The following is a 15556-nucleotide window of genomic DNA, read 5'->3' on the forward strand; positions in this document are numbered from 1 at the left end:
ATTTTCGTCATTCAGTGATATTTATTCCCACAGTAATTCTTTATGGATCCATCATGTAGTTAAGAAAACAGCGCCTCAGCATTACGGTTACATTTCAAACTAAGCCGTATGCAGAACTTCACCGCATGACAAGGTCGATTGGCGGGAAATAAAAGTAGAGGCTTTGTCCCCGGCAATACCTTTCACATATAAAGAAAAGTCTGCAAAAACATGACAGGATGCTAAAGGCAGGAAAATATATTTGTTTGAAAGGTGTATTGGAAGGCAGAAGCTATCGCTCCTGCAGATGGAAATGAAGAGGAGGGAGGGATCCCTGACACATGAGGACCCAGATGGAGAGGGAGAGCAATCATCTGTCAAACATTTCAGGTCTCACAGATGCTGTTCATTGACTTACTGAAATCGCAGCGTCATCTCATCTAATAAGTGATTTGAGACAGAGGAAAACATCCAATTGCATGAGGGAAGTAATTAGATTGTGGCGTTTGACTTCTACAGAAATGAGAGAGAGAAAATGAGGGGGCACCCGGATTTGAACCAGGGACCTATTGATCTGCAGTCAATTGCTCTACCACTGAGCTATACCCCCTGTTGGACAAGAGTGGTTTTATGATTCTCTTGTTGGTTTTAGGCCAGGGCCATGTGACTACTGCTACCAGACTGGGGAACCGCCCAGCTTTCTCTCATTGAGTTTGTGTGTGTGTGTGTGTGTGTGTGTGTGTGTGTGTGTGTGTGTGTGTGTGTGTGTGTGTGTGTGTGTGTGTGTGTGTGTGTGTGTGTGTGTGTGTGTGTGTGTGTGTGTGTGTGTGTGTGTGTGTGTGTGTGTGTGTGTGAGTGAGTGAGTGAGTGAATGTGAGAGAGAGAGAGAGAGAGAGAGAGAGAGAGAGAGAGAGAGAGAGAGAGAGAGAGAGAGAGAGAGAGAGAGAGAGAGAGAGAGAGAGAGAGAGAGAGAGAGAGAGAGAGAGAGAGAACAAACAAAGGAAGCTGAGCAAACAAAGGAAGCGGGGTGGTGGTCACATACAAACTGGCCCTCTGATACAGTCACACAGAACACATATTTCCATCAGGCATTCTGAATACGAACCGTTGAATCCTACCAATAACAGACACACACACAGAGACCATGCATTGTGCCCACTGAACACTCAATGATAAGAGTCAGGGCACTGTTTGGGTTCCCAGGCTCCCAGTTTATAGTGTCTCGAGACTTTTCCCGGGTAGTCTCCAATGTTGGTTTTTAATCTCGAAGATATCTTGTAAATGTGTGTTATATTGTGGAGTGCCACTTTAATAAACTTTTCTAAATACTATGTTTCTGTTTTTCTGAGCAGTATCCAATGTCTTCTTTGTGTTCTACTGTGTATTTATTTTGTACATACTCTCTGCCAAGAGGCTGATTCTCAACAGTCCTGTATTTACAGAGACAAAGCTCGGACTAAAAGCTGAATTGGTCTGATATTCAAGGATGCTATGTGTGTCCTCTACTCTACTCATCCCCATCGGCTCTGTCTCAGTGTGGGGGGGAAACTTCCCCTGCGATTCCCACTCAGCCGCTTATGGAACGTAAAGCCATGTAAGCCGGGAGGAGCTGTAGGGATTGAAAAAGCCAGAGGGCACAGCTCGAAAAGTTCACACTAAATTCTCTTTTTCTCTTTTAATTCTAGCAGAACGGAGAAAGCGCTGGTCTGAGAGCCAAAGTCAAGTGACTTTGAGGGTTATTTTTCACAGAAAATGGGTTTTCTATAGATTTGACAAGCCAGAGAGACACATAAATGGTGCAAACACAACTGGAAGCACATGCACACACCAAACCATCATCAAAGGAAAAATGATGCTCTGTTGTTCTTTTTTTTTTTTGATCTCTTTCTTTTTCCTCTCTCTCTCTCTCAAACACATATGTGAATTCTGATGCGTCTCCATAAAGCAAGGTTCAGAACCTCATTAACTGTGACTTATTCTTCTCATCAACTAGGGAATCATCATCATTCCTGCTCTTCACAAGTCCTTTCACTCACAGCACCACACAGTCATGGTTCCAAGATGGCGTAGCAGTGTAGACGTGTTTGTTTGGTGCTCTCATGTACGTTTGTGTTTTTCGTATTTCTTGTATATATTTTACTTCTTTTTTTTTCTCTTTTCGATCTCTTTTCGATTTTTAATTCGATTATGCCTTCCGGTGGCCTACCTCACCCTATGTGATACGGAATCGCTATTATTTTTTTTACTTTGGAACACATTCGGGAACCCCCAGTAGCTAACCAGATAATCAGCTACAAGCTATTTGGCCATTTTTGGCCGCTGCTAGCGGCTTTTGCCTTCTGCACAGACACCAGCCCTGTTATTAGCCTGGATATTGCTCACCAATTTACCAGCATCGGACTGTCTCTCGACAACAACGCCGGATTCCTGCCGTAATCCCTGAGCCACTGCTTCTGATCCTCACAGCTAGCTTGCGGCTAGCGCAGCTAGCGCCACTGCCACGAAGCTAGCACTGGTTAGCAGACACAATTCTACAGTCACAACCTCTCTTTCGCCATCACCATCCGGCTTGGATTCTCTATCGACACGACCACGTCTGGTCTGCAGACGAATGCCCCGTCCGCTGTGCCCTCAACCGGCCTCCGTCTGAGCAGACCCCCTCCGTCTGAGCAGACCACCCCCCGGGCTACTAACTTTAAACGCCGCGTCGTGCTAGCTTAGTGGCGGCTTCCCTGCTCCATCTACGGCTGCCCCCTGGACACTATGATCACTTGGCTACATAGCTGATGCCTGCCGGACTGTCCATTAATTCACGGTACTCCATTCTGTTTATTTGTGTTTTATCTGTCGGCTCTGTGTTTTAACTCAGGCTCTGTGAGTAGTTAATCCGACCCTCTCTGCCTAGTCATCGCCATTTTTACCTGCTGTTGCTGTGTTAGCTGACTAGCTGCTGTTATCTCACCTGTTGTTTTAGCTAGCTCTCCCAATCAAGACCTGCAATCACTTTATGCCTTACTGTATGTCTCTCTCAAATATCAATATGCCTTGTATACTGTTGTTCAGGCTAGTTATCATTGTTTTGGTTTGCAATGGACCCCGTAGTTCCACTCTCCGTACCTCTGATACCTCCTTTGTCCCACCTCCCACACATGCGGTGACCTCACCCATTGAGACCAGCGTGTCCAGAGATACACCCCTCTCTTATCATCACCCAGTGCCTGGGCTTGCCTCCGCTGTACCCGTGCCCCACCATACCCCTGACTGCACATTATGCCCAGAATCTATTCTACCACGCCCATAAATCTGCTCCTTTTATTCCTTGTCCCCAACGCTCTAGGCGACCAGTTTTGATAGCCTTTAGCTGCACCCTCATCCTACTACTCCTCTGTTCCTCGGGTGATGTGGAGGTAAACCCAGGCCCTGCATGTCCCCAGGCACCCTCATTTGTTGACTTCTGTGATCGAAAAAGCCTTGGCCTAATGCATGTCAACATCAGAAGCCTCCTCCCTAAGTTTGTCTTACTCACCGCTTTAGCACACTCTGCCAACCCTGATGTCCTTGCCGTGTCTGAATCCTGGCTTAGGAAGGCCACCAAAAATTCTGAGATTTCCATACCCAACTATAACACTTTCCGTCAAGATAGAACTGCCAAAGGGGGAGGAGTTGCAATCTACTGCAGAGATAGCCTGCAAAGTTCTGTCATACTTTCCAGGTCTATGCCCAAACAGTTCGAACTTCTAATTTTAAAAATTAATCTCTCCAGAAATAAGTCTCTCACTGTTGCCGCCTGCTACCGACCCCCCTCAGCTCCCAGCTGTGCCCTGGACACCATCTGTGAATTGATCGCTCCCCATCTAGCTTCAGAGTTTGTTCTGTTAGGTGACCTAAACTGGGATATGCTTAACACCCCGGCAGTCCTACAATCTAAGCTTGATGCCCTCAATCTCACACAAATCATCAAGGAACCCACCAGGTACAACCCTAAATCCGTAAACATGGGCACCCTAATGGACATTATCCTGACCAACTTGCCCTCCAAATACACCTCTGCTGTCTTCAATCAAGATCTCAGCGATCACTGCCTCATTGCCTGTATCCGCTACGGGTCCGCGGTCAAACGACCACCCCTCATCACTGTCAAACGCTCCCTAAAACACTTCTGCGAGCAGGCCTTTCTAATCGACCTCGCCCGGGTACCCTGGAAGGATATTGACCTCATCCCGTCAGTTAAGGATGCCTGGTCATTCTTTAAAAGTTACTTCCTCACCATATTAGACAAGCATGCTCCGTTCAAAAAATGCAGAACTAAGAACAGATATAGCCCTTGGTTCACTCCAGACCTGACTGCCCTCGACCAGCACAAAAACATCCTGTGGCGAACTGCAATAGCATCGAAGAGCCCCCGTAATATGCAACTGTTCAGGGAAGTCAGGAACCAATACACGCAGTCAGTCAGGAAAGCAAAGGCCAGCTTTTTCAAGCAGAAATTTGCATCCTGTAGCTCTAACTCCAAAAAGTTCTGGGATACTGTAAAGTCCATGGAGAACAAGAGCACCTCCTCCCAGCTGCCCACTGCACTGAGGCTAGGTAACACGGTCACCACCGATAAATCCGTGATAATCGAAAACTTCAACAAGCATTTCTCAATGGCTGGCCATGCCTTCCACCTGGCGACTCCAACCTTGGCCAACAGCCCCCCCCCCCCCCGCCGCTACTCGCCCAAGCCTCCCCAGCTTCTCCTTTACCCATATCCAGATAGCAGTTGTTCTGAAAGAGCTGGAAAACCTGGACCCATACAAATCAGCTGGGCTTGACAATCTGGACCCCCTATTTCTGAAACTGTCCGCCGCCATTGTCGCACCCCCTATTACCAGCCTGTTCAACCTCTCCTTCGTATCATCTGAGATCCCCAAGGATTGGAAAGCTGCCGCGGTCATCCCCCTCTTCAAAGGGGGAGACACCCTGGACCCAAACTGTTACAGACCTATATCCATCCTGCCCTGCCTATCTAAGGTCTTCGAAAGCCAAGTCAACAAACAGATCACTGACCATCTCGAATCCCACCGTACCTTCTCCGCTGTGCAATCCGGTTTCCGAGCCGGTCACAGGTGCACCTCAGCCACGCTCAAGGTACTAAACGATATCATAACCGCCATCGATAAAAGACATTACTGTGCAGCCGTCTTCATCGACCTGGCCAAGGCTTTCGACTCTGTCAATCACCATATTCTTATCGGCAGACTCAGTAGCCTCGGTTTTTCTAATGACTGCCTTGCCTGGTTCACCAACTACTTTGCAGACAGAGTTCAGTGTGTCAAATCGGAGGGCATGTTGTCCGGTCCTCTGGCAGTCTCTATGGGGGTACCACAGGGTTCAATTCTCGGGCCGACTCTTTTCTCTGTATATATCAATGATGTTGCTCTTGCTGCGGGCGATTCCCTGATCCACCTCTACGCAGACGACACCATTCTGTATACTTCTGGCCCTTCCTTGGACACTGTGCTATCTAACCTCCAAACGAGCTTCAATGCCATACAACACTCCTTCCGTGGCCTCCAACTGCTCTTAAACGCTAGTAAAACCAAATGCATGCTTTTCAACCGTTCGCTGCCTGCACCCGCACGCCCGACTAGCATCACCACCCTGGACGGTTCCGACCTAGAATATGTGGACATCTATAAGTACCTAGATGTCTGGCTAGACTGCAAACTCTCCATCCAGACTCATATCAAACATCTCCAATCCAAAATCAAATCTAGAGTCGGCTTTCTATTTCGCAACAAAGCCTCCTTCACTCATGCCGCCAAACTTACCCTAGTAAAACTGACTATCCTACCGATCCTCGACTTCGGCGATGTCATCTACAAAATAGCTTCCAATACTCTACTCAGCTAACTGGATGCAGTTTATCACAGTGCCATCCGTTTTGTTACTAAAGCACCTTATACGACCCACCACTGCGACCTGTATGCCCTAGTCGGCTGGCCCTCGCTACATGTTCGTCGTCAGACCCACTGGCTCCAGGTCATCTACAAGGCTATGCTAGGTAAAGTTCCGCCTTATCTCAGTTCACTGGTCACGATGGCTACACCCACCCGTAGCACGCGCTCCAGCAGGTGTATCTCACTGATCATCCCTAAAGCCAAAACCTCATCTGGACGCCTTTCCTTCCAGTTCTCTGCTGCCTGCGACTGGAACGAATTGCTAAAATCTCTGAAGTTGGAGACTTTTATCTCCCTCAACAACTTTAAACATCTGCTATCCGAGCAGCTAACCGATCGCTGCAGCTGTACATAGTCCATCGGTATATAGCCCACCCAATTTACCTACCTCACCCCCCATACTGCTTTTATTTATTTACTTTTCTGCTCTTTTGCACACCAGTATCTCTACTTGCACTTGATCATCTGATGATTTATCACTCCAGTGTTAATCTGCTAAATTGTAATTATTCGATTTATTGCCTACCTCCTCATGCCTTTTGCACACATTGTATATAGATTCTCTTTTTTTCTACCATGTTATTGACTTGTTTATTGTTTACTCCATGTGTAACTCTGTGTTGTTGTCTGTTCACACTGCTATGCTTTATCTTGGCCAGGTCGCAGTTGCGAATGAGAACTTGTTCTCAACTAGCCTACCTGGTTAAATAAAGGTGAAATAAAAATAAAATAAAGACATATTATCTTACATCAGGACAAGACTCCCTCTTCTGTCCGTCGCCATGTCAACGGACCAACAGATTCCAATGGGCAGCATTCTCATGGACCATTAGGTGCTTGTTGTGGGCAGGGGGCTCAGATGGCATTGTCGTGGTTTCTCGGTTTTCTCAGACAAGAAAGTACCAATAGAAAAGGCAGGGAAGACATAACCGCTCAGAGTTTAGTACGGGAAACCCTATCAAGGCACAGGTATGGGTGGACATATTTTATCATTATAAAAATACCTAATTTGATGGCAATATGCAGAACACACACACACAAGATGAGCATATTTCACAGATACCAATAACACTGATCCACCATGGCGAGGCAATGATATTGATCCCGATATTTTATTGATGGCTCAATCCTTCAACAATCTCTCACTTAACTGCTTGGCGTATTAAAACACATAACAGATCCTCTCTGAAGGAAAGGGATGACATCAGAGAACTTTCAAAATCTAGAAATGAGATACGCTCTTCTGCACATACACATTTAGCAACAGTTCAAAATCAACAACCCTAGATAATGAGGATCTACAGTATAGTAACTTCTGAACCGGATCGAACCCCAAAAAAGTACTGGTTCATATCATTAGTTTCTGTTCCTTTTTAACTTCTTATGGCTGCAAGGGGCAGTATTGAGTAGCCAGATAAAAGATGCCCATTTCAAACGGCCTCGTACTCAATTCTTGCTCGTACAATATGCATATTATTATTACTATTGGATAGAAAACACTCTCTAGTTTCTAAAACCGTTTGAATTATTTTTCTGAGTGAAACAGAACTCATTCTGCAGCACATTTCCTGACCAGGAAGTGGAATGTCTGAAATCGATGCTCTGTTCAACTTCCTGTCTATACATGGGCATAAAACGTAAGAGTCTACGTACACTTCATAGACCTTCCCCTGGTTGTCAAGAGGCCGTGAGAGAAGAAATTTTGTGTTCATCTTGTTCTGAATTGGAATACAAGCTCTTTGTATGACGTGTCCCTCATTTCCGGTACTCTTGGCAGCGCCAGTTGGACAGTGGGATTGCCTTCTGTTTAGCTGCCGTTATGGACGACTACTATCTCCGGTTCGGATTTTATTTGATACGTGACCATATCATCGTAAAGTATGTTTTTTCAATATAGTTTAATCAGATTATTGAAATTTTTTCGGGAGTTTTGTCATGTTCCGTTCTCTGACTTTGTTGACGTTGGAGAGATCCGTGCCACTTGGCAAGTGCCCATGCTAAATGAAGAGGGAAATTTGTCGTTCCAGATCCAAACAACGACTGTTCTGGACAAAGGACACCTTGTCCAACATTCTGACGGAAGATCACCAAAAGTAAGGAACATTTTATGATGCTATTTCTAATATCTGTCGTGCATGTGAACTGGTCGTCGGCGCCCAAGTGTTTCTGGCTATTGTGGCTACGCTAATATAACGCTACATTTTGTTTTCGCTGTAAAACATTTAATAAATCGGAAATATTGTCTGGAATCACAAGATGCCTGTCTTTCAATTGCTGTACACTATGTATTTTTCAGAAATGTTTTATGATGAGTAATTAGGTATTTGACGTTGGTGTCTGTAAATATTATGGCTGCTTTCGGTGCAAGTTCTGAATGTAGCTGAAATGTAAACTATGATTTATACCTGAAATATGCAAATTTTTCGAACAAAACATATGCTATACAATTATTATGTTATCAGACTGTCATCTGATGAAGTTGTTTCTTGGTTAGTGGCTATTTATATCTTTATTTGGTCGAATTTGTGATAGCTACTGATGGAGTAATAAACTGTTATAGTAAAAAAGTGGTGTCTTTTGCTAACGTGGTTAGCTAATAGATTTACATATTTTGTCTTCCCTGTAAAACATTTAAAAAATCGGACATGTTGGCTGGATTCACAAGATGTGTACCTTTCATATGCTGTATTGGACTTGTTAATGTGTGAAAGTTAAATATTAAAAAAAAATATCTTTTGAATTTCGCGCCCTGCACTTTGAGCTGGCTATTGTCATAAATGTACCGACGTCGGGCTTGCACGTCAAACAGGTTAACCAGTGAAATCAACCGTTTTTTACATTTAGCTCATTCATTTAGAGCAGGCAAGCCAGTTGTTTACATGCGTCATGGACAGACAAGTGTATTTTTTGGCGGGTGGGGAGAGAGCGAGAGAAGGTTGAGGAGGAGACTTGAAGTGCTGGGCATCTTGTTACGACGTGCATTATATGAATTAGGTCCACCGAGTTATACCTAGGAGCAGCGGCTTCTATGGAGGAACTTTGAATGTCCTTTGAGCTAGCTAGCTAACAAGCTTGGGGTAGCTAGCAAGCTTGAGCTAGCAAGATAACAAGCATGTGTGTGCAGAGCGGCACCAGAATTAAAAACACTTCTTACCCATGTGAAATGTGATAACTAGGCCTATAATATCCTTAACTCCCATTGAAAAAGTTAATCCATTCTTATCTAGCAAATAAAAAATCTCTCTCCCAATCTTCTGAATCAAGCGTGTAACGTCAGTACAGTAGCCTATGCTTCGGAGGGGGGAGGGGCAGGTAGCCTAAACACGTACAGGAAAGGTTAAGATACCCAGCTTGCAGGCAGACACTGGAATATGTTTCTGAGTGACAGAGTGAGGGCTTTGCCTATGTGTTTTGTTGTGGGACTATGAAAAGCAATAGCTGGAATATTATTAATCCGTTCCCCTGCTTTTAAAATACCGGTTTTGTTTCCGAACAGTATGGATCACTTCGTTCCAGGTTGCGTTTCATTTTCTTGACAAATGTCGTTCTTTTCCGGTTTTCAGTTCTGTTCCCTGAACCGATTCCAACCCGTTCCATAACAACCCAGTTCAATTAACCAACACGTGATTATATCATTAGTCTCACAGCTCCCCACTACACCATCATACCAGTTGACAGACCAGAAGGTGTATCTCTACGACAAATGGTCACTAACAAACCAACACATGCACATGCACGTATATTGTGATATATTGTCAGTGATGAATGTTGCCCACCATTTGTGATTATGTTTGAAAACTGCAATTGATTAATTATTAGAGTGCTTTTGTGGTACCACAGCTCCCCCCTCTTCAACCTCAGCCTTCTGTTGAACCCCCCCCTCACCCATACACAGGTTTTGTGTCCCAATGCAGGCAGACGCCGAGGACTACATATGCCGGGGAAAAGGACAATGGAGATATTCTCAGCAGCAATTAGAGCCTGACCGATATTTCAGTTCACCAGTATTATCGGCAGGCGTTGGCCTTTGAACGCTATATCGGTATCGGCCGATAACTCCACCGACAACCGATATTCAAAAAATAGGATGAAAAAAGGGAATCTCGTGCTGATCTGAACACTTCAGGGCATTCTCATGATGTGTCATTATTGTCACAATGTATGAAATCAACATTTGAAGTATAGTTATTGGACAATTGCTCTTTTGGATGACAAATTATGAAAATTCAGTGTGGTAAAATGACACCTTAATTTCCCTGCTGTAAAACAGCACATTAGCAGATATATCGGTATTGGTAAGTTTTGCCCCCAAAAAATATCGTAATTGGTATTGGACCCCAAAAAACATATCTGTCAGGCTTTATGGCTGCTTTTCTAAGAACTGAAGGAAGTCTAACTCAACGAGACTTAGCATAACTGTGACTAATCAATATCAAAATGTCTAAATAGTGTGTGATGGAGGCAAACCACACTGAGGCAATCTAACAAACAGCGCCCAGCATCCATTTCACACTGAGCCTAGTCCTGTCCCCTGATATGGGTCTGGATTGTGTGACGCAGAGAGAGAGGAGATCCTGGTCAAAAGTAGTAGAGCACTAGAGCCTCCCAAGTGGTGCAGCGGTCTGAGGCATCACTACAGCCCCAGGTTCGATCCCAGGCTGAGTCACAGCTGGCCATGACCGGGAGACTCATGAGGCAGCGCACAATTTGGCCAGCGTCGTCTGGGTTAGGGGAGGGGTTGCAGGCCGGGATTTCCTTGTCCCATTGCGCTCTAGTAAGTGCAAAGCCTGTAAGGTGACTTAGGTCGCCAGTTGGACGGTGTTTCCTCTGACACATTGGTGTGTCTGGGTTAAGCGAGCAGTGCGGCTTGGCAAGGTCATGTTTTGGAGGACGCATGGCTCTTGACCTTCTCCTCTCCCGAGTCCATAGGGGAGACTGTAACTACCAATTGGGGTGAAAAAGGGGTAGAAAAAAAACATTACAGTGCCACCAGTAAATGGTGGCAATGGCCTGTCCTGCAGCTGCCCTTCGGGTTGGCATATCAAAAGCCCAGACAACAAGCCCATACCTGGCCATTTCTACTGCATCCTCTAGTCTCCAACAGAGCTAGCTACCACAGGGAGATAAGTTGCACTACTCTCAACTTCCACCATGGTCACACTCTCCTTCACCCTCAGCCTGACATTAGCTAGATATGCAGCTCGAAGTCACACTGCGCAGCAAAGCTAGCCAGGCAAAAAGTTAAATTACACAACAGTCAGAGCCAGGCTCGCTCTCAATTAAATTCAAGGGGCCTTATTGGCATGGTAAACATACAGTTGAAGTTGGAAGTTTACAATCACTTTAGCCAAATACATTTAAACTTTTCACAATTCCTGACATTTAATCCTAGTAAAAAATTCCCTGTCAGTTAGGATCACCACTTTATTTTAAGAATGTAAAATGTCAGAATAATAGTAGAGAGAATGATTTATTTCAGCTTTTATTTCTTTCATCACATTCCCAGAGGGTAGAAGTTTACATATACTGGTAGCATTGCCTTTAAATTGTTTAACTTGGGTCAAATGTTTCACGTAGCCTTCCACAAGCTTCCCACAATAAGTTGGGTGAATTTTGGCCCATTCCTCCTGACAGAGCTGGTGTAACTGAGTCAGGTTTGTAGGCCTCCTTGCTCGCACACACATTTTTAGTTCTGCCCACATATTTTCTATAGGATTGAGGTCAGGGCTTTGTGATGGCCACTCCAATACCTTGACTTTGTTGTCCTTAAGCCATTTTGCCACAACTTTGGAAGTATGCTAGGGGGTCATTGTCCATTTGGAAGATCCATTTACAACCAAGCTTTAACTTCCTGACTGATGTCTTGAGATGTTGCTTCAATATATGCACATCATTTTCCTTTCTCATGATTGATCTATTTTGTGAAGTGCACCAGTCCCTCCTGCAACAAAGCACCCCCACAACATGATGCTGCCGAACCCGTGCTTCACGGTTGGGATGGTGCGCTTCGGCTTGCAAGCCCCCCTCTTTTTCCTCCAAACATAACGATAGTCATTATGGCCAAACAGTTCTATTTATGTTTCATCAGACCAGAGGACATTTCTCCAAAAAGTATGATCTTTGTCCCCATGTACAGTTGCAAACCGTTGTCTGTCTTTTTTATGGCGGTTTTGGAGCAGTGGCTTCTTCCTTGCTGAGCGGCCTTTCAGGTTATGTCGATATAGGACTCGTTTTACTGTGGATATAAGTTATTTTGTACCTGTTTCCTCCAGAATCTTCACAAGGTCCTTTGCTGTTGTTCTGGGATTTATTTGCACTTTTCGCACCAAAGTACGTACATCTCTAGGAGAGAGAACGCGTCTCATTCCTGAGCGGTATGACGGCTGCGTGGTCCCATGGTGTTTAAACTTGCGTACTATTGTTTGTACAGATGAATGTGGTACCTTCAGGCGTTTGGAAATTGCTCCCAAGGATGAACTATACTTTTTTTTTAGGTCTTGGCTGATTTTTTTAGATTTTCCCATGATGTCAAGCAATGAGGCACTGAGTTTGAAGGTATGCCTTAAAATACATTCACAGGTACACCTTCAATTGACTCAAATGAGGTCAATTAGCCTATCAGAAGCATCTAAAGCCATGACTTCATTTTCTGGAATTTTCCAGGCTGTTTAAATGCACAGTCAACTTAGTGTATGTAAACTTCTGACCCGCTGGAATTGTGACACAGTGAATTATAAGTGAAATAATCTGTCTGTAAACAACTGTTGGAAAGATTACTTGTGTCATGCACAAAGCAGATGTCCAAACCGACTTATCAAAACTATTGTTTGTTAACAAGAAATTTGTGGAGTGGTTGAAAAACAACTTTTGATGACTCTAACCTAAGTGTATGTAAACTTCCGACTTCAACTGTATGTTTACATTTCCAAAGCAAGTGAAATGGATAAGAAACAAAAGTGAAATAAACAATAACAAATTAACAGTAAACACTACACTCACAAAAGTTCCAAAAGAATAGACATTTCAAATGTCATATTATGTCTATATACAGTTTTGTAACGATCTTTCTCTCTCTCTCCCAATTTCAATTCAATTCTCTCTCCCTCTCTCTTCTTCTCCCCCCTCTTTTTCCTTCTCTTCCCCTCTGACTGTTATCAGGAGATTGGATCTGCTGTTCTGTTCACACAGCAGCTGCTGACTGACTACTTCTGCTATAATCACGACTACTGCTGCACAGCTCTCTGGCTGAGGATGCTATTAACACTACCGACTCTGAGGTGAGAGGTGGTCAATCTCAAAGCCTGCTCAGAGTAATACTGAACATGGGGTGATAAAGGGGAAACTTACTCTCTGGTTAGCAGAACTGTACAGGGAGGGTACACCTGTGTGTAGTCTCTCATGACTCTCATTTTGAAATGTTCTGGGTGCCGAGATGAACCTGTATGTTACTGTTTGAGTGTACAGTGCAGATATGCGGAGATGACTGAATGTATATGGTGAGGTAATGGGCTGTGTCCTAATATGGATGTGTGTATTGTGGAGTGAATCATAAGATTTATATTCCCTACTACCAACTACGCCCGGCCATCATTCTGCTGGGCGATTCCACACCAGCTGAAAATATTCTGGGTATCTCAAGATTGTTTTGGTAATTCTCACATAGGAATTTCATTTTTTCACAAAACATGTTTTAGAAAATCTTGATGAAAGCGGCCATTTTAGACCTACACGTGCCTCCTGTAAGACCCTATGATCCGTGAACAACACATGATACAGACAACATCTTGGTGTCATTATACTCCTTATAGTATGCTGTAAAATATGGAGTATGTCTAGATTCTAAAATATGTAATAATAATATTAATGTTCACATTAATTTATTCAACGTGAAAAATATTAATATAAATATCTAAAAACAATGCTTTTTTATTTTGCTTATTTTGCTTATTTTTTTTACATATTGTTTGGAACAATAATACTAATACTCAAATAATACTCAAATTTCAAGTGTAAGCTTCTCTAGTACTTTTAATGATATGACCCATTACATACATTTTTTACAAAAATATACATTTTATATAAATTTACATTATAAGTCATTAACCAATCACAGCCCTCCTTTAGGATTGCACATTCAGCAAACACAAGCAGAGAGAGTTCCCTTTAAATCCATTTCCCCATTTCCTGTGTTAGTGGTGTTCATAAAATGCATCATAACTTCAGAATTAGCAGAGAGCCCACTCTGGAAATGTGATGTACTGTCTTAAAATGAACAAAATCAAAAAGGATAGTTTTTAGATATTTATATGTTTAAAGTTGAATAATTTAATGTGAACATTTGTATTTCCGAATCTAGACGTTGTCTGTATCATGTACAGTTCACTGATCATAGGATTTTACAAGAGGCATGTATAGGTCTATAAAGAGCCTAAAATGGCCACTTTCATCATGATTTTCTGAAAAATTGTGATACGAATTAAAAAGCATTTCAAACATCGTTTCTCCCAATTAAGTTTTTATGTGATAATTGCCAGAACATTCTGAGATACTCAAAATATATTCCGCTCCTGCTGGCATGGAATCGCCCTGTTCTTGTTACAGATGTGAATCCTAACACACAACTATGTTACATTCCTGCTGAAAATACAAGGTTCTTCTATTGAACTAGTGCACCAAAACATCCTTTTGTTCCAGGGTTATTCAAACTCAAACTACATATGATATGCTGGAATTGTAGTGTTCGCTTGCCTGCACACTCCTGCACTAGCTACCACTCCACCAGAACACATTATTCTGATAGGAACAGTGGCGTAAACACTCTAACCAACCATAGTGTCTCTGCAAAGAGCAACTTACTTTATTGCAGGGCACATCCATAACAGTGTAGCCTATTATAATCTCCATCACTGCTATCTGGTGTACTGGATACTGCCATTACACACTCGAGCAGGAGTAACACAGGAGCATTAGCAGAGAGACAACAAACAAAAGCAACCCATAGAGATCTATCACAAGGGGCTATGTGTCTCCAATCCTCAGTGCCTATTGTGTGAGATCAAGGGGCCAGACCCTTTCAGTGGGGTCGTAGCAGGGTTATAATATATAAATATATGCCAGACGGCTTTATCCAAAGCAAGTTACAGTCATGTGTGCATACTGAACATCTCACGTAATCAAATCAAATGAAATTGATTTAAATAGCCCTTCTTACATCAGCTGATATCTCAAAGTGCTGTACAGAAACCCAGCCTAAAACCCCAAACAGCAAGCAATGCAGGTGTAGAAGCACGGTGGTTAGGAAATACTCCCTAGAAAGGCCAAAACCTAGGAAGAAACCTAGAGAGGAACCAGGCTATGAGGGGTGGCCAGTCCTCTTCTGGCTGTGCCAGGTGGAGATTATAACAGAACATGGCCAAGATGTTCAAATGTTCATAAATGACCAGCATGGTCAAATAATAATAATCACAGTAGTTGTCGAGGGTGCAACAAGTCAGCACCTCAGGAGTAAATGTCAGTTGGCTTTTCATAGCCGATCCTTCAGAGTATCTCTACCGCTCCTGCAGTCTCTAGAGAGTTGAAAACAGCAGGTCTGGGACAGGTAGCACGTCCGGTGAACAGGTCAGGGTTCCATAGCC

The 15556-nt window shown here is 43.5% G+C and overlaps 1 non-coding gene across 1 annotated transcript; it reads right to left on the reverse strand.

Annotated features, from left to right (window-relative positions):
• Nucleotides 1-517: 517 nt before the first annotated feature.
• Nucleotides 518-589, reverse strand: trnac-gca (transfer RNA cysteine (anticodon GCA)). The gene has a single exon. It is a non-coding gene; the product is annotated as a tRNA-Cys (tRNA).
• Between the last annotated feature and the right edge of the window lie 14967 nt (nt 590-15556).

This window comes from Salvelinus fontinalis, chromosome 34 (genome assembly GCF_029448725.1).
Source record: "Salvelinus fontinalis isolate EN_2023a chromosome 34, ASM2944872v1, whole genome shotgun sequence".
NCBI lineage: Eukaryota > Metazoa > Chordata > Actinopteri > Salmoniformes > Salmonidae > Salvelinus > Salvelinus fontinalis.